The sequence below is a fragment of the Amblyomma americanum genome, chromosome 3 (genome assembly GCF_052857255.1).
Source record: "Amblyomma americanum isolate KBUSLIRL-KWMA chromosome 3, ASM5285725v1, whole genome shotgun sequence".
Classification (NCBI taxonomy): Eukaryota; Metazoa; Arthropoda; class Arachnida; order Ixodida; family Ixodidae; genus Amblyomma; species Amblyomma americanum.
This window is the reverse complement of record NC_135499.1, coordinates 182,819,690-182,845,213: the sequence shown is the minus strand read 5'-3', so window position 1 is coordinate 182,845,213 and position 25,524 is coordinate 182,819,690. Positions and strand designations below refer to the sequence as shown.

General features: G+C 51.8%; 1 protein-coding gene across 2 annotated transcripts in view; it reads right to left on the bottom strand.

The window, feature by feature from the left end:
* The window catches only part of LOC144125594 (adenylate cyclase type 1-like), a 189,386-nt gene that overhangs the window by 86,288 nt on the left and 77,574 nt on the right, over positions 1-25,524 (bottom strand). The window lies entirely within an intron of this gene.

Sequence of the window (25,524 nt, the reverse complement as noted above, 5' to 3'; positions counted from 1 at the left end):
TGAGAGATGTTCTGTGTTTCTCAGTGACCTTCGAACGGACGAATGCAGCATGTTGTGCCAGAGGCTCCCGCTCACCGAGTCTCCCTTCTTCTAGGACGTTCCTTTTTACCGAGAGACACCCTCATTTGCTGTTTACTTGTACATGATGTAAATATTTGTATAAGGTTTTTAGTGTCTTCCTCGTAACCGCGTCTCCGATCTTCCTCGTCCTCTCTCCGGGCCGACTACGCTACTCGAGTCCCAACAAGCAGCCTGTGCGCTAAAGTAACCCATCGTATCGTGTGGGGTCAGTAATGAAACGTGTTCCCGTGTGTCGGGCTGCCTTTCTAAAATCTGCCTGCTATAGCTGGCTGCTGACGCTGCTGTATTTTGAAATACAGCAGCGGTGTATTTCTTTCCTCGCTCCCTGGCAGCCGGGAAGAGGCGTAGAACAGCGGTTATTTCTTGTAAAAAAAAAAAATGATCGTTTCAAATCTCTTGCCGGCTTCCAGGGAGAGCCGAAGGCGATTGCAGCGAGGGGACAAGCGACCGAGGATGCGACGGTGGCGTTTCCTCATCACCGTTCAAGTGAAGGGCGCCTGCATTGCGCTCTGTTCGCAATGTACCCCTTTCGATACGACGGACACTCTCAGCAAGCGGCCATGAAAAAAAATCGACCCGCCTAACACCATTGCCGATGACTAGCTACGTGCGGGACAGGGTGAAGGTCAACGAAAGAGGCATCCAGTGCTGTGGTGCGAATGTTTGTTGTCTTGCGGCAGCTTTTCCCAACAACGCCTTAAATGGTCCTTTCTTCCCTTCGGCTGGACGTCGCCACTGACGAGCGGAGGAAGTCCATCCGCTACCACGGGCCTCTTGCTCGAAGACAGTGACCGTTAGCAAAGACGGTGCACTCTACACGTCGACCTTGGTCAGCGTACCGCCGGACCTTCCTGCCACTCTTTCCACCAGAATAGCTGCGAGGGCATGATGGCGACGCCCATTACTGTGGGCTGGGCCTAACTTGCAACTTGCGACCCCGGGTTGGGCTTGATTCTGGGGGCCATGAACCTTGTTTAACGAGCCACATGGCATGTTCTTGTGCGCTTTTTCTTAGTTGTAAATGTGTAAAATTAATTGAAAATTGGTTTTTGGGGAAAGGAAATGGCGCGGTATCTGTCTCGCATATCTTTGGACACCTGAACCGCGCCGTAAGGGAAGGGATAAAGGAGGGAGTGAAAGAAGAAAGGAAGAGAGAGGTGCCGTAATGGAGGGCTCCGGAATAATTTCGACCACCTGGGGATCTTTAACGTGCACTGACATCGCACAGCACACCGGCGACCTTACGTTTCGCCTCCATCGAAACGCGGCCGCCGCGGTCGGGTTCGAACCCGGGAACTCCGGATCAGAAGCCGAGCGCCGTAACCACTGAGCCACCGCGGCGGGTCCTGTAAAATAAATCTCTTCCGTTTTCGGTGCAAACCTCTTCTTATGAATTCCAACGGCAGCTCTCCGAAACGGGAGCGTCGGGCCTCAATCTGGCAACGGGGCATAAAAGGGCCCGTATAACAACAGCGTCTGACAACCGCAATGCCTGCGTTAGAATCTACAGTATACGACGGCTACTTAACAACGCAGCTGCGCAGAATAAAACATGCACGACACACGCGACTCACCAGCTGCAGAGCAGAGAAATAACATCCGGGTCACTGACTAAGGAGGCGCTTTGTGATTTGATCGTATACACACTGCGTCTTAACTTGACTAGCGCCAAGTGTATAACACAAGCATCCCCCTCACGCCTTTGACAAACGCATTAAACGCTCGACAGCCGTCAAGCACGGTGCCAACTGCGGTCGGACGCGCAATTTAGCGCTGCGCCGTAGAGGAGCCGGTTCTCTGCATGCGCTAGGCACGTTCGTCGCCTCTTGGCGCGCATAGTATTACGAGTTTATCCCGCTCACTTTCACCGTACTCCAACGCGCTTCGAGGGAACCCGGGGCGAGGCGCTCGAGCTATCTCCTCGGTACACGCTGCCGAAAGAGAAACAGCAGGACTGAAGAGAGACGAGAGATGCGGGGGGCCTGTCCAGAAAGTGGAATAAATGAGTCTCCGCCCGGGTCCCGACAGGGAAGCCACACTGCGGAGAGTTGAATGAGGCGGGGAGAGGGCCGACCTCCGCGGAAAGTTCCTCCCTCCCTCCCCCAACCGCAGAGTTGCGCTAGCTGCCGCTGCAGTCTCCGCCGCTGGCTGGTTCGGGGTTAGCGCAGCCTAAACTACGCGACAGACAGCACCGAGAGGTGGTGCGCGGGGCAAAGTTTATTTTCCTCGAGCCGACATGGCATAAAGCAGCTGCCGTCCAGCTGCTCGCATTCCCCCGCTTGGCGGACGGGGCCTAAATATAGAAGCATCACCGCGGGGGCAACTCTCTCTCTCTCTCTCTCTCTCTCTGTGGCTGCCCGTCACATGCGGGCTCTCCATTCTATCCCTTTACTCTTTTTTCTTACGCTAAGGGGGCACCCACGAAGGACCGCCACTGCGCTGCTACCATATACCGCGTGGGAAACTGGCTCTCTGCAACCAGAGACCACAAACAAATGTCAGCTTTTTAAAACATCGAGCTGCAACGACCACTTTAAGCACGCCTTAAATGCACTGCGGATGTGTAATCAGTAGTGAATAAAGCGTCAGATAGTTAATTCGTTGCTTTCAAATTCATCTACGGCGCACCTTATGCAGCGGAATTCTTTCTGCGGAGAACTGGTTTCTCAACACGCAGCAAAATGAAGAAAAAAAGCTCAGAGGAGCGGAGAAGATGAAAAAAGTACTTGGTCCTCAACACGCGTTTTGCATGTAGGAAGGACCATAGACTGAGCGTTAACACACAACAAAGAATATTCATCTGCACACAGAACAAACATATCTAAGAGCATATGCCTCCACATACGCCTGCCTGTACAATGCGCGCCACAGTCGCCAACCACCTACGACGGCAAAACTTCAGCCGCCCCTCGCCTCATCGCGTGGAACCACGCGCTCCCTCATTGCCATGCAACAAATGCGCTAGCCGCAATGAGCAAATAAAAAGCGCTCTCCACTAAACCCCATTTCATTTCTCTTCATTAAATGGTCGTTTAGCAACAGCCTGATTCGGGCAGCTGCCAGAGTCAAATAAAAGACGCTGGAAGCATTATTGGCAATTTAAAAGAAAGGAAACAACTGTTAAGCCGCAAGAGGAGCGATGAGTGGCCCAGACGCTTAGTCAGCTAGCGCGGAGATGGGCAGAATGACGTCTGCCGCTTATCATCAACGGAGGTTGTACGGCAAGAACGACATACGTATATACGAGCTGCCTTCTACGTGAGCAGACTACACAAAAGGCTCTTTGCGTTGGCCGCTTTGCGGAAACTTGAAACGCCGCCCAAAAATCGGGCTGAGGCCCGCAGGACGCAAGAAAGCATCAAACACACAAACATAGTTCAGTCATCAAGTGCTTCCTTGTCGACAACTGGAAAAAAAAAAAAACACTGCAGTTGCAAACAATTTCTTATTTTGTCGTTCTCCTTTGCTGCACGTACAAGGGAGCGCACATCGAGGTCTGTGTAAGCGTTGTGTACGAAAGGCCACTCTGTATACAACCGCCGAGCAGGCGTCAGCCGTTTCGGCCTCCTCGACAAAAAGGTTCGACGGGCTTTTCTTTTCTCGACGCTGACAGAGGCGCGTTTTTCAATAGCAGCCCGAGGCATGCCGGAACGAACCGCGTTCCGAGGTTCTGAAACGCGGAGGAATCGTTCCGGTGCTGCGGCAGAAACGCGTGAGCCCGATTCTCGCTTTCCGGGTCTTAGTTCCGAGCCTGAAAAAAAGTGCACTGATACCAATCGCAATCCACTGCAATCCGAGGGGCAATTAACTCTAATGCGTTTGCTTGCGCGACGTTACTGCATGCATACATATATAGATATAGGCTGAGACCTCGACAGCTGCGGTGCGGTTGCTTTGAAAAGACAGCGCTGCACAGTTAGGTGAAGGCCTATGGACGCCCACAAATTTCGAAAGCTTCTCAACCCCCTCCACCCCCTAGAAAAATAAAAATGCTACCCTGCAACAACCCTGCGCGGAGCACTAACCAGCCGCCTTAATAAAGTTCTTCCCGCAGTGCTTCGCCGCCAAAGTGCTTTCCGATCGACGCAAATTAATTCACCGGGGCGACGCCGAAACAAACGGCTGGCCAGGCACAGGAAAGAATTATTGTGCGCAAACTTTGTTGCCGCACAATGAGATACGACATCGTTACAAGCGCTGAGTGCCCCTATTGTTCGTGGCGCATACTTTTGCCACGCGAGCGGGAGAGTAAACTGACTGTCTCCTGGTAATGATATTTCTACTATTACTATAATAATAATAATAATAATAATAATAATAATAATAATAATAATAATAATAATAATAATAATAATAATAATAATAATAATAATAATAAGCGAGAGGCATACGAGCGAAGTTAAGACAAGCACGGAGATGGAAATCTGAACGAGTGCCTTGCCAAGAACGAAGCGCCATTAAGCCTACGCAATGGGTGAACTTGAGGCTGCAGAGCGGGCAAAATAAGGCTCCTTCCGATGCAGACTGCCAAGATAAACAGTGTGTCTCCACTTCCTTCATAGGCGGTGCTCGTTACGTTAGCTGACGCCCACAGAAACCACTGGCCAAATCACAGAAGCGTCGCTCAGTGCACGGGGACACACGAAACTGCAACGCCAAAAGGAATGGGCCGTCTCCGACCAGCTGCAGTGGTGAACGGTACAGCTGCACAGAAGAGGGTGGTGTGCTTCGCACCAGCACGGGCGGACGAAACTGATATGTGCGAAGGTCGTTCGGAATAACGCCTTCGACCGTTAGCGGGTCACGTGACCCGACAAAGATGAAGCGGCTCACGAGAGTGAGAAAGGAAAGCAACGCCTGAAAGAGGTACACAACGAATTTTTACCGACTTCGCAAGATTCTCGTCACATCCTTCGCTGTAAACGCGAATGTACAGCTACAGTGCCAATCAATCTAGTGCGAAGAGACCAAAAGAAGCAGCAACAAAATACGTGCACTGTTTTCTCGGCAGAAAATACACTGTCTTGAATACACACGCCGGTATATTATGGCACCCTAGTTTTTGCAGGCCGTGACAAATTGCACGCGGTCTATACGACGACGCACAGGTTGGCCTTCACCTCAACGATGTGCGCAGTAATTGGCCAGAACGTCACGCTATATTTTTTCTGGCGCTTCAGTCGGTCTTTGAGGGCCAAAATCGAAAATGTTCATCAGTCCGGAGTGCTTTAAAGATATACCCGATTCCTACACTATGAACTCGTTCATAAATGCAACGGCATGAATACGACCCTGAAACATCGGCAGTATATCAATCGCAAACAGGCCACTTAAGTGCACTCTGGGCACTGCAGTCGCACCCGCAGCGCTATAACGTGACGATCCCAATAGAAGCTGTTGCTGGAAACTTGAAAGGCGAACCGTCGACGTTCAAACAGTACGGGGACTGTGCAGTGCCTAAAATGGGTGCAGCGCTTTGCAGTGGCAGCGCCACCAGCATTCACTCATGTATACTTGCATGAACACTGCACCTCTCTCTCTTTCCCACGGGTATGACGGCGAGAGATGGCAGCCAGCGTTGGTGAATTTTCGGCGGTGTCAACGAACATAAAGGGGCTAAGCTATACGGAGAGCAGCATGTTTTAGGTTTCAGACATGTTGGAAAAGGGCGCAAACTTAGACTGCAGCACTGCAAGGAGACAGTGCCTGCGGCAGACGAAAGCGGACGATCCGAGGCGCACTATATGTTAGAGTTCAAGTTTGCAAATCTTTCTTTAATACAGAGCTCTAGTTGAGTAAACGTAAGTATAAACTGTAGACATAGTGTCCATTATCTTAAAAATGGGCCATTCAGGCAAGACTGTGATGTGTACGGGCGCAAAAGCAAAAGGCGCCGTATACTCTCAACCGAGCCCAGCAAAATACTGCTGGAAAAAGATGCGGTTCATCCTCCGCAAACACAGTGGTTGATGCGCTATAGTGAATAAATAGCACATGGTTTAGACAGCAAATGTGTGCGGTATTTAGCAAGCTGTCTCGTGTGTGACCATGCGATTTTCGGCCAGTGACAACTCCCTAAATCGCCGGTCTGTGTATATAGTGCCTCAATTCCGAGACAAGCCATGACTGGAATAAGCTACTCAGCCAACCAATATTATTCATCACAGATCGCTTCCGGTTTACGAAAGTGCTAATCTGAGGCGGCGTTATTTGCTGTTAGCCTAAATGTGTACAGTTCATATATGATTTACATTTTAACCACATGACGGTGACACCCGATCTGTCGTGCATTTGCTATATCAACGAGAAACACTTGAGATCCTCGAGCACTCTGACAGCTGCCATTTAGTGCAGCCGACAACAGGGGAGAAAATCTCGGCATTCAACGCTCACACAATGCGCAAAGCATTAAACGCAATGGTGGAACCAGCGAAATGGACGCAGGACAAAAACAAGGAAGCGCACACACACACACAACACCGTGTGTGCCTATTTCCTTTTGTCCTGCGTCCATTTCGCTGGTTCCACCATTGCGCATTATGAACCAACTAGCCCAGCAATTTACTCTCAAGCACTAAACATTCCGACCAACATTTAACACGATGCACGCTGCGTAGCCAGCGATGTACCTGGCGCAGAAGCACGGCCGCGCTTCAATTTGCGTCAGGATAAAGAGACAGTACTACGGACGCCCACTTACAAGCAGTTCGCTACGAACGCACTCCCTCGCTGCCGGTCGGCTGTTACGAGAGGTATCTACGCGAGGGACCGGACGGCGGCGCCACCAGCCGTCTTTCTGCACGGTTCCGAACAATCTACCGAAAAAAGAAGGAAAAAGAAAGGGTAGGTTCCTACTTCTGGCAAAGATAACAAAAGTGATTTTCTTCACGCGAATAGCCACCCTAACCAGTTGTGACACCAAGACCAGCTTGTTCCAAGGATCCGATCCGGTTCCGCGTACTGCATGTCACAGACGGATGCGAAGCTAGCAATGTGGAGCGTTGTCTGGATCTGACGTTTCCCAGCTATATCGCTTATGACGAAGAGACGAACCCGGCAGTAACGCATCGTACAAGAGGAAACATCTAAATAGCTTCAGCGTTTTATTTCTGAAGTGGTGAAACCCATTCGTAATGACTGAATGCAAGTGCAAATCCTGCTTTTGAACCCGACACTTTACGGAGTAACTATGCAATAGAGAGCTTTTCCAAAGCTCTCAGCAGTAGCCTGCTATAGCGCCTAGTTGTGCAGTGGAGCGCACCCCCCCCCCCCCCCCTCTACCTCGCTATACTGTTACCCCTGCACGCTTGCGAGCACGAAAGACCCTGTTCACAATCAAGCGCGCGGTCTGATTACTAGTTCGATCATCGCAGAGCCTGTTCGAACGCGCCGACCTACCGGTTTACATTAATCTGCTCATCTGACCGCCTGCAGCGGCGAAGTTGCGCCACCGCTCGTTGCCCTTGGGGCCGACACAGCGCGGCAGTCGGGGGAGAGGAGCGGGTAAGGAGGAGCCGGCAGCAGCCGCGCACCCGAGCGTGCACTTTACTCATCCGCACACTCAGCCAGTCCAGCCCCGCCCATTGTTTCCGTCCCGACGTCATTCCCAGCGGCTAGGCTCCGCAGTGCGGCGCGTCTATTCCCCCGGATGCTTGGGGAGGATATGACCTTGACAAAAAGTTCGATAGGAATTTCATAGAAAGTCCATATACAGCCTATGGACTGTGTACTGAAATTTTGGTGAGAAATCACCTGCACAAGAAGTGCTATAAGAAGTCCACAGAAAGCCCACGGGCCATTCTATGAACTGTCTATTGACATTCTGGTGACGGTGAGCGCGCGGTGTCTGGGGAGGGTCACCTTCACAAAAAAAATTCTGATAGGCAGTCCATAGAAATTCCGCAAATGGTATCAGAACTGTCTATTGAAATTTGAGTGAGGAACAGCGCGGTGCACCGTGCATGGGGAGGATCACCTTCACAAAAAGTTCTATAAGTCAGTCCATAGAATGTCCTCAGACCGTCTAAGAACTACCTACTGAGACTTTGGTAAAAAAAAAAAAAGAGCGGTGTACCGCTATAGTGCGTGCGTGCGCCAAGCGCAGCTTTCTCCGCTTCTCGAAAACCTATTCTTCGTAGGGCGAACTTTTCCGGCTCCAGTTCGACGCGACACGAGGCCCAATAAGGGAGAGTCCATCGTTTCTTCGCCGGAGGAGCGGGGAAGGGACGTGGACGACCGAGTCAGAGCGAGCAGGGACGGCCGGAGAGCTACAGGAGACAACTTGATTAGGTGCCCGTATCACGGGGGCGCCAAAATGAACGACGGGGCTCCTCTCGGCTCGGAGAGAAAAAGGGGGCCAGGCCAATCATGGCTGCCGCGAGCCCGAAACAGTGAACAGAAAAGCGCACAGCAGGAGCGCCCCCGAGAGAATAGGCTTCGCGGCTTCTTACCGAAACTCATACTGGACGGCAGACGACAAGGAGAAGGGAGCCAGAGAAGGAGAAGGAACGAGCGCAGTGCTGCGCCCACTGTTGCCAGACTAGGGTGGGTTCGGGAATACGTATACATGCTCGAGGGCCTCGCCGACCCCCTGCGCTTCCCAACGTAGTCATAACAACACGCAGCGAGCGGTGCCGCACGTGATGTTTACATACGCGGTTTACGAAGATTAATGGGGGCGCGGTGCTTACAGCATTTCCGTGGCCTGCGATGTAGCACTGGCCGCGGCGGGCAGAAGGAAGAATTTTTTTTTTTTTTCACATCGCTTTCTGGCGAACGCCGGGCGCGCTCCCTGCGGGGTGTTTTGAAGCAGCAGTAGCAGCAGCGTCCATGTTGAAAACGAAATGTCAGCTGTAAGTTCCGCGTCAATATTTTTCTTCGCTTCTCCTCCTCTTCGTTCGTTTCGCTATTTTCGTGCACGCTTCCGGGTCGTCGTGGCCGTCGTAAACAAAATTACGCAGCTTATGCTAACCTAATGGAGGAAGGGAACCGCGAACGCCCACTAGCGCCGCCTAACGGCCAGCCACCTCTGTGTATTCTTCCGTTTTCTCCGCCACAGAGGGGGAATTCGCCGAATGAGGCGTGTTCCCCTAGGGAGAGAGGGGTGGGGCAAATGAAGCATTTGCTTCTGGGGGCCGTGTCATTAGCTGTGCCCTCCAGTATACTGAGTACAGTGATGGGTCAGCCTAAACCGCGAGCCGTCAACGACGCCGGCCGTCGATGAAGCTCCCAGGTGGCTCTCATGTGAACGCGAGATTATGCTGCCGTTTAGAACCGGAAAGCAGCGTCAGAGCAGCGTAAGGACCGTTGAAGTCATTGCACCACTCATGCAACATTTATGCAATGCTTGAAAGACGCAGGATGGTCGACGGGCCGACAAATATTCGCTTATTACCGGTATATCGGCATGAATCAAGCTCCAAAGTTTGATTTATGTCTGATTTATGCGTACAGCCCAATTTTAGTGAACACTCTAGCACATACGAGCGCAATTTCAGGCCAGAAGCCTGCATGCAAGACTGAGGAGGTAAGCTCTCAGACTAATTCTGTATCAAAGACTGCTATAGTGTACCTCATATGTTTTACATAGATACACCGTCTAAGTCATCGCCCTAGACTGGAAATAGCAGACGCAGAAAGCGTCTTTAGCGCCACTTTCAAATGATATATGGTGAACCCAATCTCCGCATTATAACCGCCGTCAATCCCACAGAAACTGAGCTCGAGCAACTCTGGGTTAGGACGCAAGCGCTAGTTGCGGGCTCCGCATCAATTTCGACCTCTCGGGGTATTTTAATCCATTACGTACGGCAGAGCTCCACGCTGTCGTTATTTCATCTCTTCTCTAAGTCACCTGTGCTCAGCCAGCTAACAGTTTACGGGCTACTGAGATGCCGACTACAAACACTTCCAGCATGGCAGACGTTCACACACCCCAACACTTGAGACAGTAACGCTCGCGCTAGTGTGACTGGCGAACATGTGACGGGCGAAACGAAAAACAAAAAAAAAAAACTGACTGGGTCTCAACGTGGTTTGAGCCTAGATATACGAGCGAAAGCTCTATTAAGCATGGTCTCCGCTCTCTCATATCAAATGTAAAAGTCAAGGTCATATTCAGGTACTCAATAACTATAGTCATGATCACGTGGTCATACTACCGTACTGTTTTTCAGCAGCGCAGGGGACAAAGGACGGGACTGAAAAACAATGTCACACCAACTTGCCCAAGCTTCTACAGTATCTGCATACTACCATAGCTTGGACCATACCACCAGACTGTTAAGTATGGTTTGACTTTGTGAGGCATAGATAATTGTCGATGTAGTGCCCATTGTCTCAAATCAAATGTCAAGGATGAGGTACCCAATGGTCATAGTCGCATGAATACGTGGTCACACTACCATAGCTTGGGCCATAACACCACGCAGTTAAGTTCTGTTTGGCCTTGTGAGGCGTTGTCATTGTCGCATCCACACCGAAATCGGAAGTTGTACCCAGACGAGTAGCGTTCTCGCTCTAAAATGACAGACGATTACTGTAGCGAGTAATGCGAAATATGAGCGCAGATCTTCACAGCTGGCAGGTGGCGTGTTACGCAGCTAGCCAGCCTCCGGGTTCTTCCCATGGCAGTCACCTCCCAGGTGGCGCTTCGCTCTGCTACTTGGGACAACCGGTTCCGCCGACGACTGCGACACGTTAAGCCAGGAATGGGCGCCTAAAAGAGATCCTTCCCGAGTAGAGTGACCTTCCCGAGTAGAGTGACGCAACCAACGCACTAAACCAAGGGGAATAAATACGTTCGCTAAGAAGAACCAGCTAACAACGTCAATCGGCTCACACCGGACAAAAAAACAGCAAAAAGAAAATGACAAAACCGGGGGAGGGAAAGATGAAACTGCATCAGGGAAAAGCTTGCCTCGTTTCTTCGCGTTCTGCAGGCGGGTTCTCCGGAATCGATTCCGGGGCGCCTCGACTCGAGACGCGCACTTTTTGCTTCTGCGAAGAAACGTCCAGTGCCCATTCAATCGAGTTTCGCCACCAACTTGGCTACAAGAACCGTGCAACCCACTTAGCGGCCTGACACAAGGGCACTTAAACAATTTCATAGCGCTCTTCCCGCGTACGCGCCGGGAAATTTTGCAACGTTTCTTTCGCACGCCCGTCGGTATAGCAGTGACCACGTGTGTACACTACATGTGACAGCCACCGCTTCGCGATTAAGCAAGAGGAACAGAGAGCAACCCTTTCGGGTCCAGCCGCGGGCTAACAATAAATGACAGAGCTGGAGACGCGTTTCAATCCAGTCTGTCTCGATCGAGGACGCGAGGGTAATTGATCTCCGAACCAAGTCGCCCTCCTCTGCACAGGCAAGGCGCAGGCACTCCGGCACCGAAAATGGGACGCAACCGGAAAGCAATTTCGATGCGGCGAAGCCAATCAGCGCCAAAATTTATTCCTCTTTTTTTTTCTCAATTCTCGACCGCCCTCGCCTATACAGTGTGGAAAGAGGTGCGGCCATGTTTTTTTTTTCATTTCGTTCTTTGCTTTGTTTTTTTAAATATATATATTTTGCTTCAGCTTCCCTCTCGAGGCGCCCGCTGCGATTTCTTTCCCTGGGAGTCGCAGTAGACACGGATCCCTACAGAAGCGATCTCGAGAAAAGATGGGCCGAGAGGGACTAACCGGGACCCAAAGTCGCCGCAAGGCACGAACACACGCATCGAAAGACTGCGGGAGCAGCGAGATTCATCTCCGGGGGGCTCCTTTTAGCTCGGTTCTCCTCTGGGATGCGCCTTTTCGTTCTCACACGGTGCTATAAAATACGGCACTGCCTATACAGCACGTCGCACACACAATGCCCCCCCCCCCTTCCCCCTGACGTACTGGTGTACCCCTTTTCCCTAGGTGCTCTTCCCTTTTATCCGAATTCTTCCACTCCCGCTATTGCGTTACACCGTTCTGCCTTCCACTCTGCACCTGGCTCCTTCAATTCCCCCCTCTTACTTCCGCTTCAGCGATTACGCGAGCACCCCAGCTAAACAGCAGAGACCGGAACGAACCGAATAAAGCGCGCGGGCAACGAGCAAAAATTAGCGCGCGCCCCCCGAAGCGGCGACGTGTTTTCGTGGCTCCGCGGCAGGAAATTCCATTACCTGGTTCCATCGCGAAAAAAGCGCGTTAGGAGGAGGAGGGGCGAGGACGAGTTGGCCGCCTTTCGAGAGCAGATTCCCTAGCTGTGTCCCGGCACGCAGCTAAACCCGTGCTCGCGTGCGAGGGTCTTTGTCTTCCCTACAGGAAATCATTTTTTTTCTCGCTCCCCCTGACTCTATCTCTCTCCCTTTCTTTATCGGGCATTTTCACTCTCGGCCGCGCCCCTCCATCGTTTTGTATGGTGCGGTTTAGCGCGCGGCGTAGCAGCTCAGCCGGCAGTGAGAGAACGATCGCGGAAAGAAGGCATCGTCGTGCGAGGCGCGCTCTCTCCCAAGCACCCTGTCTCGTGCACGACACGCGGCAAGGAGCGGCCCAGCCGCATGCAACCGATTGCGAGCCTAGAATGGCGCCCGCTCCGCACCGGGTCAATCAGCGAGAAGCAGGCGAGGATTAAAACCGCCTCGCGAGAGCTGCGGTCGTCGCTCGTTAAAGGGCGCTCAATAACGGCCCTCCCCGCAGCTGCTGAGGACGGCTCCGGCGCGCTGCTCGTGTGGCGCTTAACGCACGCAGCGCCAACCCTCGCCCTCGCCGAGCAACGCGTACGCGATAAGAGACAGCCTGCGCGTTCCGCCGCCGAGACGACAACAGGGAGGAGGAAAGCGACGGAGAGTCCCCCCCCCCCCCCCCCCCCCAATAAAAGCCTAATTAGGCCGCCGCCGCCGCTGCCGAAGCCGCGCGCAGCCGGTGTGGTCACAGAGGAAAGATTTGCCAAGTTCTCTCGCGAGACTCGAGAGCCCGCGCAGTGTTATATTTTGAAACAGCCGATGGCGGCAATCAGCGGCCTTAACGTCCACCACGCGCGGCACTACACCGCAGCCTATCCGCGCCCAGAACAGTTTCCCCGTGGCCAATCACGCGGCGCGGTGTTCGAGAACGACGTATACCTCCTCCTAACCCTTCTTCGTGTCTGCACTGGTCAACCACAGCCCCGCAAACCCGTGGGGAGTACGTGCACGCAGACAAAGCAAGCCAGTTCTTGAGCTGTCCGGTAAGCGCTAACGAAGGCTATGCCGTGAGCCTCGCAAATCTCCGCGCAACGACCGGCTTCGCTCTGGCGGCTGCGATGCGGCTTGTCCGGCGGCAGCGATTTCTCCAGGGTCGGCGCCAAGCTGCTTACCGCCAACGGCAACCCGCTGCGGCCCGCAGATAAGCGCTCCCGACGGGCTGCAGCTGCACGGAGCATACGCTGTGGCCACGCGAGCCGTAGCGTGACAGACTCCCGAGAGCGCATCCCACGAAGGCGCAGAGAGAAGAGCCAAGCCCGCGGCATCCGAGCGTTCGCGCAGCTTTTCGAAAGTTATTCAACCTGAGAACGGCTCGCAGCGGTTTCGCGGTGTTTCTGCAACGACGCGATCCTTCGGGCACGACCAGCTTCCCATGTCAAAGACCGCAGATGCGAGCTGTTCTTTGCACAAGCCTTCGAAACACGGAAGAGTGCTATACAGGTCGAAAGAGCTCTCCTGGCTGAAGGGTGACATAAAGCGACGCGTCTTATGCCGGTTCCCTTCGTATTAGGAGACTATTACGAGCCAAGGTGACTGGACAGAACTCGCGGGTGAACCACAGAAACGGGCAGTATAACAGCAGCCACTAGTCCGACACACACAGAGCTAAACGTACATAATGAATGCGCATCAGACCATGCGGATCCGCTTGTGGTGGAACGTTATGCAATCCGCGATGCTATGGAGACCATAAATCAAATAGTCTATAATAGAAACCCATATCTACACAGACTCCTTAGCCGCCATAAAACAAGTGAAAAGAGTGACAAAGACACTATGCGTAACGCAGGAGATCCATGCACTCAATAAGAAAACAAAGATACATATCCAGATACACTGGACACAAGGCGATGCTGAGAACGCTGAGCAGAGAAAAGTAGACAATCTTACATACCAAGTTCCAAACACTAATGCACCCCCCACTAGGTTTCCTTTTGACGTCCGCTCCGCTCTACCCATTTTAGCATCTCCTTTAAGGGAAAGTAAACGTGCCCTTATTCCCCCCTGCACTTTCCTCCTCCCTCATACCCTAACGAGATTGGAGGAGGTATCCCTCAGAAGGATCAGGGCAGGGGAGGCCCTTACCCCGTCGGTCGCGTGGTGCCGATGGGGCTCTGAAGAAGACGCAGGAACCACCACTTGCCCCAGGTGTTCCACACAGGCTGCAGAGATGGATGGGTGTTCGGCACCTGCTGTGGACTTGGGCAGGAACAAGGGCTTCAAGGAGACGGATTTTACTGGAGGTCGGACTAACGGCGGCAAGGCACGGGTATTTCTGCAAGCGGCTGACCGATCACAATAACAGCAGCGGCCTTCTCCGGTTCCTCCATGAAAACAGCTTACATTTTTTACTTTACTTGGTATACAGCGAACCGAAATTATGCCCTTATGGGAAGTGTGCGAAATAAAAAAGAAACACAGATAAGTACGCAATCTCGCACATACCGCAGCTTCTCAACGAGCGCGACGCCTGCCGTCGAGAAGACCGGAGCTAAACGCTCATTATAGTGAGTGGGCGGCGTTCCCGATGCACGTGGGTTGGTCAAGCACGGTAACTTTGCAAAGAAAGAGAGAGCACGTCTTTAATGCACCGTTTAAGAGAACGGCTGGCGAACAGAGGTGCGAACTGAAACGGTACACGCTCTCTTCGTGCTCCACCATCGATCGTGTAGTCGTCGATGCTCACCACCGCAGCTGCGGCCGCTGCAGCAGAGAAAATGGAGACTGTATACGGGGGAGAATAAACCGTGCTCACAAGTCCAACGACGCGCCAGCGCAGAAAGGTGACAAGGCCAAATATCGACTTTGTGCGTAATAGTTAATTTAGAGAATTTCCGGCTCTCATGCTGAAGGGCGTAAAGCCGGGAACTTGTTTCCCTTTGAAAACGAATTACCGATTGAAAAAAAAAATGGCAGTATCCCTTTAACTTGGCTAACCCTGGAATTCAGCGAAAAGCAAGCACGCTTGCTAAACGTCTCAGGCTCGTCCATGGCAGCTCCGCTGCACGCTCGCGACAGCCGTTCTATATATATTCACGCGACCACGTGGCTATGACGTGGTATCACATGGTCTTAAGACACACATCGAATGCCATCACGTAGCTTTACATCACCCCAGCGAATGTTAAGGTCAAAGGTCAACAAGAAGGCAACCCAATGTCAAAGGTCAGGGGTGAAGGGTTCGACACCACAACTATACCACGTATGGTCATACACGGCTAACGTGTTTAGGCTGAAGGTCGTTCAAGGTCATTCTCCGGCCTACGCGACGACTGCTTTACGTAGCGTAGTGAAGCTTTTCGCTTGAAAGCATCTCGCAACTACATGTCGTTTAGAACGAGGCGGCTCCAAGCAAGAGAGATATCTGCAAGAAACGCTCACGACCCCGTTCGCTCCTTTGAAATGCAGCACCGCGGCTGTTCTCGGTCGGCTCACACGCGGCCTTGGCCCGTCTCGCTAGGCTCCCATTGCCAGCGGTGGTTGTGGCGCGGCTCAAAGCAGTGCAACACCCGCACCGGCACGGCGCCACCGGCAATCGCGCGAGGTCGACATCCGTGCGTCGCGTCTCTGGAGCTTCCGGACGGCGGCTCGTGTATATATAAAACGCCACAAGTCTCCGCAACACGACGCCACCAAGCCTGGCGCAGTCTCGGTAACATTAGTTAGCTTCGGTTTACAATAGTTTGTTCCGCGCGGAGCAGACTGCCGAGCTGCTCTGAGGAGTGTCCGAGTGTTCATTATATGGCAGTAATGAGCCAATTAGCCGCTGGCAGTACTGAGAAAAATTAATTGACAGTTTCCCTTGGACTTCTTTAAACCGTTGCGCAAAATGGCTGGCGTTTTGTTTATCTCTCTTCTCTCCTTCTTATCCTCAAAAAAGGCACGAAACAAAAACAAAAACTAAATTAGTTCCGCTGACTCGCCTGGGAACCGGCTCTCGACAAGAAAGCGAGTACGAAGCTACACAAGCATGTTTTTCAAGGAAAATACGATGCGCGGGGTAATGCGTTTTGGCCGGCGGCAGCGATTGGTAATGCCGTTTGATGGCCCCTCTACAGAGAGCGGCAAAACAAACACTGCGTGGTGCATTGTGCACTGCTTTTCAACTTTTTTTTTTCACTTTCTAGAAAACTCATTTCGCCACGACTCGTTCAAGCAAAAAGCGTGCCCCTTGTTCCCTGCCCCGGGCTGTTTCCCTTGTTTCCGTCACCCCAGCCTTCGGCTAATAAGCATCTCACGAGGCACAAGGAACGTGCCGTGATCACTATGCGCCCATACACGCATTAAACGAAAGAAGCCAGCCGTTCTCAAGCGAGAAATTTAGATGCACGGAAAACAAAAAGCGCGGGGGGGGGGGGGGGGTAGTAGAAAGTGGTTTATTAAAATAATAATAAAAAGGAAGGAAAACATCTTTGCTAGCCCCGGCATCTGCCATCGATACTGAACCACCTGAGCTGGGGAAGCGGAAATGAAGGATAGCAGGCAGAATGGAGAAATGAAATGAAAGAGGTGAGGGGAGAGGAAGAGAGGATAGGGGGAGAGGTAACATAAACAAAAACTGTTTACAGAATAATATATATATATATATATCTATATATATATATATATATATATATATATATATATATATATATATATATATATATATATATATATATATATACAGGTTGTGTGCGTGATTAATGGGGGGGGGGGGAGAAGATGGCGGAAGGTCGGTTCGAGGGAGGTACCAGTTCAGGAAGCACTTCAGTGTGTGTTGGTACGAGCAATGTTAATAAAGGAACACTGAGTTTCCTCACTGAAACCTCATTTAATTCTACTTCTACGTCGAACTTGGAAAGCCATCAAGGAAAAGTACGCGTACAAACAAAACTACATGGTTAAAAAAAAGTTAAGTTTCTCAAGAATACTTGGCAGCAATCGATGACTACACGTCAATGAACGTTGCCTTTCGCGTCATTTCTGCCTGCACCTTACTGACGATCGACCACACACTGCAAAGAGATGAGTAGAAAATAAACCACTCAAGAATCGCACAATACCACCTGAGCACATTTAAATGTAAACCAGGAAATTTAAATACTTGTGACCTTTATTCCAAAACGTGCACTAGTGCATAAAAGCGTCGTGTGAATGTCCAGCTGACAGGTGCCGGCCAACCGAAACAGCCAAGCAGAAGAGCGCGGCCCAATAGTTTCCCTAGTCTCACGCCAGGTGACCGAATAAGCGTCAGGGTGCTCGAGTCATAAATTCGCACTGCTATCGCGATTATGACACTTAATGAGTGCACGCACACAAAAGCCCTCCGGTGTATTCAGTTACACGCCTACCGAGAGTCGACAATCAAGCCAAATATCGGTATAGTTACGCGGCGTTTCGCGGTGGACCTCCTGTCATTCGCCCATTGTAGAAACCGCTCCCGGCATTTGGGTAAACACCGCAAAAGCAAATGACTTCTTTCCAATGCCTGCCTGCAGCGAAACAACACACTTTCCTCAATGCCGATTCGATACGCGTCAATCACCGTCAATCATTCGCAAAGTTATACGCGCTGTTCAGCTTCGCCTGACTGTCGAGTCGCTACACGGACGTTTCTTACACGAGTACCGTGCTTTAGATAAACGCACACACACACACGCGCGCCCGCAGCACGGAACGGTCATCGGGCGGCAGCCACAAACGACGCAAAAATGTACTCCGCCCTAAGTACACACACCGCGTCGCGCTCCGTAAATGATACATGAGCTGCTTCGCGGTGTTCGACAGTTCAGTCACGTCGGTGGGGGGGCACGTCTTGGCCTTTCAATTAGAGGCATCCCCCTCCAAGATAGACGCGCTGACGCCGATTACACAGCCGCGTCACGTCATTACGCACGCTTCCACCCGCCGCGGCACGCTCCCGCTAGCAACGAGCTGAAGGCAGCGGCGGCTGCGGTCGCACCAAGTGGTGCCCCGTCCAGACGAGCGGCGCCTGGCACCGACCTTTTCTTCGTCCACCCGAAGCGCGGACAATATGCTGCAACCGGCAACAGGGGAGGAGAAAATTTGCTCCTCGTGTGCATGCATGCATGCTGCCTATTCTCCCCTGAAAGACCGCCGGGGAGCGGGTTTTTCAGGCGCCTGGTGCTCATTTCTCAGGGAGTACCGTCTTGTTTGATTTAATGCTCGGCTTCCCAGTGAAAGCGAGCAATATTCTTCGTAGACCGAGATTGGTGTTTGCGGATGTCGCGAACAGCACACAACGTTCGCCTGGCGAGTTTGATAGCAATTGATGCAACGAATTTTGATGAGCGTCATCAAACTATAGCTGCGCCAATTCAGCACCCCTTCACCTATGCCACCGTATTCACAGCGACGAGTCACTAACAAAAGCACTACTAGAGACATCATCATCATCCGCCTTACCACGCCCACTGCGGGGCAAAGGCCTCTCCCGTGTCTTTCCAATTAACCCTGTCCTTTGCCAGCTGCGCCCACCCTATGCCTGTAAACTTCCTAATCTCATCTGACCACCTAACCTTCTGCCGCCCCCTGCTACGCTTACTTTCTCTTGGAATCCACTCCGTTACCCTTAAGAACCATCGGATATCTTGCCTTCGCATTACATGCCCTTCCCAAGCCCATTTCTTCCTCTTGATTTCGGCTAGGATGTCATTAACTCACCCTTATTTCCTCATCTACTCTGTCTGCTTCCGGTCTCTTAACGTTACGCCTATTATTTTTCTTTCCATGGCTCGCTGTTTTCCGTAACTTAAACTGAACCCTTCTCAATAGCCTTCATGTTTCTGCAAGGCAATGTCATCAGCGAATCGCAGATTATTTAGGTATTCTCCATTAACTCTTATCCCCAACTGTTCCCAATTCAGGCCTCGGAATACCTCCTGTAAACAGGCGGTGAATAGCATTGGCGACACCGTGTCTCCTTGCGTGACGCCCTTCCTTATTAGAATTTTACTGCTGACTTTATGGTACTATGGTAGCTGTGCATTTCCTATATATGTCTTCCAGTATTTTGACATAAGGCTCATCTACACCCCGATTCCCCAATGTGTGTATGACTGCTGCGGTTTCCACTGAGTCAAATGCTTTGTCGTAATCTATGAAGGCTATATAAGGGGGGGGGGGGGGGGGGTATATTCTGGCATTTCTCTATCACCCGATTAATAGTGTGAATATGATCTATTGTGGATTATCCTTTACGAAAGCCTGCCTGATTATTTGATTGACTGCAGTCTAGGGTTGCCCTGACTCCATTAGCGATTACCCTAGTAAACACCTTGTAGGCAACGGACGGTAAACTGATCGGTGGAGCAGCTGAAAGGGCTGTTCCCCACTAGAGCGATGGCATGACGCACAGGCATGAAAAGAAACATCAACATTAGCGCCGCTCCTTCCGGCGACACCCCACGTAAACGACGCGCAACAGATCAGGAATGTTAACCCACGCACGAGCTGGTTCAACAAATCTGATCGCGCAAGTGCACAAACGTTGCAATTGCTCCCGTCAGAGTTAATTCCATTTCGTAACGCCCCCGCTCCGCTGGCATCGTCTTTCAAGCGCTCCAAGTGAGCGAGTATACAGCGGCAACCCGTTGCGCGTTCAGAGCTCCCCCTATCAACGCGACGCACGCGGCGAAAACCCGGCCATTCAGCCGCCAGGCGGAGATCTCGCGCGTCGAACCAATCTCCATGCAAATAAAGCGACCCGACGCACGCGTCACCGAAGCACCGAGGCATCCGAACGCCAGCACGTGCTATTCCGCTCGCTCGCTCCGTTTGCGCGTGGTTCTCCTCAATCTGTCGCTCCGCTCGGAGGGGTGGTGCTTCCGCAAGAGAGAGGGAGAGGGAGAGGAAAGTAGGCACGGAAGCTGGCCGGGGTATACGTCGCCCGCCGCCGGGACACGACGGTCGCACCGGCAAGCGCGCCCACGCGCCCCCCGCGGGCCGACGTCGACCGAGGCAAACCACCACCTGCTTCCCAAGACGATTCTCGCGAGCGTTCTGGCCTACTCGTGCCTGTACTCTGCGCCGCTACAACCGTGCAGTGCTGTGGAAGGCTACAGAGCGTCTAGTTAGGGGTGGAGTGTTTCAGCCCCTAGAAACGCGGTCGAGACTGGGCCCACTTTCCCAATTCGCTCGGGAGACTTTCAACTAGTCTTTGCGAGTTGACACTTGCTCCACTGATCAAGCCTTGACAAGGTGACATGGCCTTTACAAGGTGAAAATTCGCAGGACACTGCTCCTTGTCGTATGCTGGGGCCTCTTGTCGCTTCATGTTTGTAAGCGATTAAAAAAAAAAAAAAGTCGCAGAACGGTTACGAGTGTGCAACGCGAATGTTTGCGCGTTAGCTGAGGTGTCTGAGCAAAGAATTTTTCAAACACATGTTCTGTTTTCCCTCTCTCGCAAAGTCAGGTAGGCAGAGGTGAATGCGTACTTGCCCAGGGCTGCGGTGACACTCTGAAGTGAACTTCTTTCGAAAGATCGCTTACAGCAGTGACAGCTGACCTGCACGCCCGTTCAGACACACCGGTCAGGGCGTTCGTACTTGAACTTAAAATGCCACGCGAACAAGGTAACACGAACCACCTTTGCAGGCTGGGGTGTTCGAAACTGGGCCTGCCCCCTAAAAGGCGAAGCGGTGTTTGCGGAGCCTCTTCCAAGCGCACACCCCTAAGCCGGGAAGGCGCAGGGACGGGGGACGCTTGCACCCATACTTGTACGGCGGAGGGTTTGGATCCAACCAGCTCCCGCAACCGGTGCAGACGCCCAAGCCACTGGGCCACCCGTCGCCTCTCACCCTCTCTCTCTCTTCTGTGCCCTAAACGTGAAGGAGATTTCGCTCTCGCCACTTCGTCACCTGCCAACTGTGGCACTAAACGAGCTAATAAGAGCTAACCTTGAAAAAAAAAGCACTTTCGACGAGCCTTAACGGGCGTTTGAGCCGGCACCTGGGGACATTGCTCCTTCAAGCTCAACATTTTTTTTTGTCTAAAAAATTTATAAGAGGCGGAACTTCATACAAACACGAGGAGAGCTGTACAGGAGCGTGGCGGCCGTATGAAGGAAGCAGACGAGGTAAATGAAGAATAAGAAGAAAAAAGAAATTGCGCTCGAAAAAAGTCAAATGAAATTCAAGGACAGTGAAGAGGCACAACAGATTGGATCGTCGTGGTGGTGTCAAGACCACTGCGCACGCCCATCTTCGAATCTGGAGTTTCGTATACCGATGAATGTGTCACGCTTTGACAAACGAACTCGCATCCGCGTTAAATGATGCGAAGACGGCCGTCTCTGACGCTGTCAGAGGCCACAAGACCTGGATTTGCAATTTCGGTCCGCAGAATAAGCGTCAGCCGACGGTATACGCATTTTTTTCCCTCACAAAGATCCCGAATCAAAAATGAAGCGGCCTCGATGTGTCGGCAAAAAAAAAAAAATACCCCTGAAGTCTTAACCTCTGAAGTTCTAATCTTTGACCGATACTGTAACTCAACTCTGCGCGGATTTACAGTGTCCATGCATGCGTATCTGTGCGTGCGTTCGTGAGCGCCCGCGCTTAGTTTATCTAACTCTCCGCGGCGTGCAGCGGGAATCAGGAATGGGAAGTGCTTGGAAATAAGTCCGCTTTTGTAACGCCAACGACGTCGCGTCTCCGACGTCCCTACAGGTAAAATGCTCCTGACGTAACGTCTTAGGCCGAATGTATGCCAAAAACAAAATCAATGACGCGAAAAGCTCAAACTCCTCTGTTGACGCTGGTCACGTGGGCGCTGAACAAAAAAAAAAAAAGACTGCGAATGCGCGCAAGCCCCCACACCTAAGAGGCGGCCACTATGTCGCCAGCACACGCACTGCTGTTCCTCCGCACACAGGCGACACCTGAATTCCCGTACAAAACTATACAGCGGTAACTTGCGGCACGTATACCCGCACTCTTCAGGGCCCACGCACATGCTGTATGGTTAAGCAGCGGCAGACCCCGTAAAGCTTCCCCGTCACGTATAGTGCTATGCGGCGGAAACGCTCATTCACGTAGGGTATATGCCACACACCGCCGCACGTGAGCCGGGTGGCGGAAATATGCAAATCGTCGCTTTCGAAAGCGAGAACTTCTTTGCTCTCCGCAGCTTCCGCCAGACGGCGCATATACGAAGAGGGTGCAGGTATAGCGTCTTATTTTCTTTTGAGGAGCGGTGTTGCGGAAGGTAGTATTTAAGACGTGCTCGTTTGCGGCACGCTTTAGAAGTTACAAGAGACGAACTTCGAAATGCTCGAGTCGAATGCTCCTATAGCGCTTGAACAGAAATGGCCCGCGACCGAACGGGAAGAGACTTCGCGGAACTCGGACGAACACCGCCACGCTTCTTTGCATTGTTCCCGTACATATACGTTTCACAAGAAATTTCCGCACAACAGCCTTGTCCGCAAAGTTGCAAGGGAGAGGAGTCTTGCGCGGTTACGTTTCGTCCCTCGTGTACATTACTTCCATTAGCCGATTATTTGCCTACACGCGGTCAGCACGTAACAGTGTAGTCTTGGAATGTTCCGGGGTAAAATTTATGCCGATGAGGCAATGAATATTACAACAATGCGCATCAGATTAAAATAATAATACGCGTCGCTGGGACGTGCGGAATTGAATAATACACTATCAGCACGACCTCGAGCATGTATACAGCTGGCAGCCGGCTTTACCTGTCTCAAATAATCAAGGTTCGCAAGAAAATAGACGAGAAAAAAGGTTGACACAAAAAAAAGACAAAAGGACGACGACACACACAGCGCTAAGCGCCGTGAGCTTCGAGTTTGCAGACCTCTCTCATTATCGTGAAAGGGATTTGCTCTCCTCCTGACAGCGGATGGAGCGCCCCGTTTGTGCGCTGCTGCTAAAAGCCGCGCGCACCACTCCGGCTTATTGGTTTTTCTTCTTATTCGCCGTGTACCCGCCACGACACACAAAACTTCAGGCGTAATCACGTCCAATAAACTGCAGCCTACTTTTCCGATGAATTTTTCAAGGCAGGGCGTTTTTCTAAAAGGCTTAGTGAGCGCAGAAAAAAATGTTCCAAAATTTCATTCCCTGAATGAAGGAAGCGTTCATATTTCCTTACATAAATACTATAGTCCGACGTGAGCTGTCTCAACCAGAATCTGCTAAACAAAACCGTTCTCCGTTGTCTGTTTTCTAACAAAATCGCAGTTATAAAAGGTAAAAAAAACACAGACGACCATCGAAGTCGCAGCGAGTTTCAGCGCGAGTTAAAGGGGCCTTGAAAGGGGCTGTCAATAAAGGTGCTGTATCCCTGGGATGTTAAAGGTGACTGCTTCACGAACGTTCTGCGCATGCGCTTCTCCAGACGCAGCCGCTTCGTCGCGTCGGAGCAGTCGGACTGTAGGCGGGCCAAATTTGCGCCTGTCGCGGCGTTGCCGACTTGACGTGACCGACCGCCACCGGCGCTCGGCCGCACGCCGAGAACGTCGGAGTATATTGGCGCCTTTACTGACCGAGGCCAGGGTAGCTGCGTGAAGCGTGAAGAATCTAACCAATAGCCATCTCTGAACAGCATTACGCAAGGGCGTGCGACAGAGGAGGGCGCGAACGCGAAAAAGGCGCCGAAAAGGACTCGCCAACTTTCGCGCGCGATTGTGGCTTCTCTGCTGCATGTTGAAGTGTACGATTTGGCTCAGGTGTTCATGACGAAAGAATGTAATGATTTAGCGAGTTTACGTACTTTCCGCAGAAGGTGTTTCAAAGTCCCTTCGACAGAGCCACCCATCCTCTCTAGCTCAGTAACAAGCGACTGTGTGAAGGCAAGTTCACCATGCATCCACCGTGCGATCGATCGAGTGGTGCGCCATAGCAGAACTTGGTGTATTATAGCGATGTCTGACCTTGAAGCTGTAGACGAGGGGGGACCGCGTGACTACACAGCAGGGTCAAAGGTCAATCTTACCCTGCGCTGCACCTGTGTTGGGAGTTCGACGTCACGAGTGGAAGCAGCTCTATACACTCCGCAAAAGCCGGGTAGCTCCAATATGAGGACACAGGGGCGCAACAAAAACACACGGACATAGAAGTAGACAGGAACGAGCGCTCGTCCCTGTCTACTTCTATGTCCGTGTGTTTTTGTTGCGCCCCTGTGTCCTCCTGAAAAGATATGAACCAACACGCCCAAATACAAGTACTTCTGAGCTCCAATATGAGTTTGCACACAACAACGGATTAGGTTGAAAATGTCTCATGGCCATAATTGGCCCATAGGAAAGATATTCGGAACACATATATGGCCATTATCCGTCCATAGCAAAAATATTCGGAACAGAGAGAAAAAGTGCACTCTGGACTCAAACTTGTGAAGTGATCGATGCGGACAATTTAGAACTTTTTGTTGGGCTAGACGGTGCATTTTGTAACAAAAGAACTGTAGCGCAACCAAGACGAACACAAGAAAGAGGCACACAGGACTAGCGCTACTCATGTGTGCCTGAAGTGTTCCCTTTTATGCTGAAGCTGCCTGTACTTGATACCGAGACACACGTTCCCCTCAGTCTTTAATGACTCTGTAATAGTCTGTGGGCCGCGCTCGTTGCAAGCGCTGAGACAGACTCAATCACATAGCGATGTCGATTCGACAACTGTTCCCATCGTCACGTCGCCACCCAGACTATGCAGACGAGGTCGACAGCCTGCGCAGCTCACAATGAGTGCATGCAAATTACGAGACGGGTCCGTTGATCATTCGCGCTCGCTTACCTAAGAAGGAGGCGTGCGTACACATTCAGCTATATAACGGCACCCATACGCAACCCCCCCCCCCCCCCCTCCAATCCAAGGCGACACCGCCGACCTTAAAAGAGGCGAGAGGAGGAGAGAAGAGGTGGTGACGAAGGGAAGCGACGGAGCGTGAAGAGAATACGGCGGCGACGCAATCCGTTAGTCGCACAAGGCGGCTCCGCGATGCAAATGCCAGGAGTTGTGGCACCGACGCCGCAGTCGCGCTCGTCGACAGGCGATGAGAGGAGTTATGTACTCGGCTATATATGCCTACCCTTACGAACGGCGTCGCTGTTGCTAGCAACGCAACCTAGCGGCGACTGCCCGCAGAGTGCCAGAACAGCCGTTCGTTATCTGGACGGCAATACGCGCGACGTGTAAGTTTATATTATCCACCAATGTGCGAAAGGTCTCGCTTCCGCTTCCACCACATTACTCGGCCTCTCCAG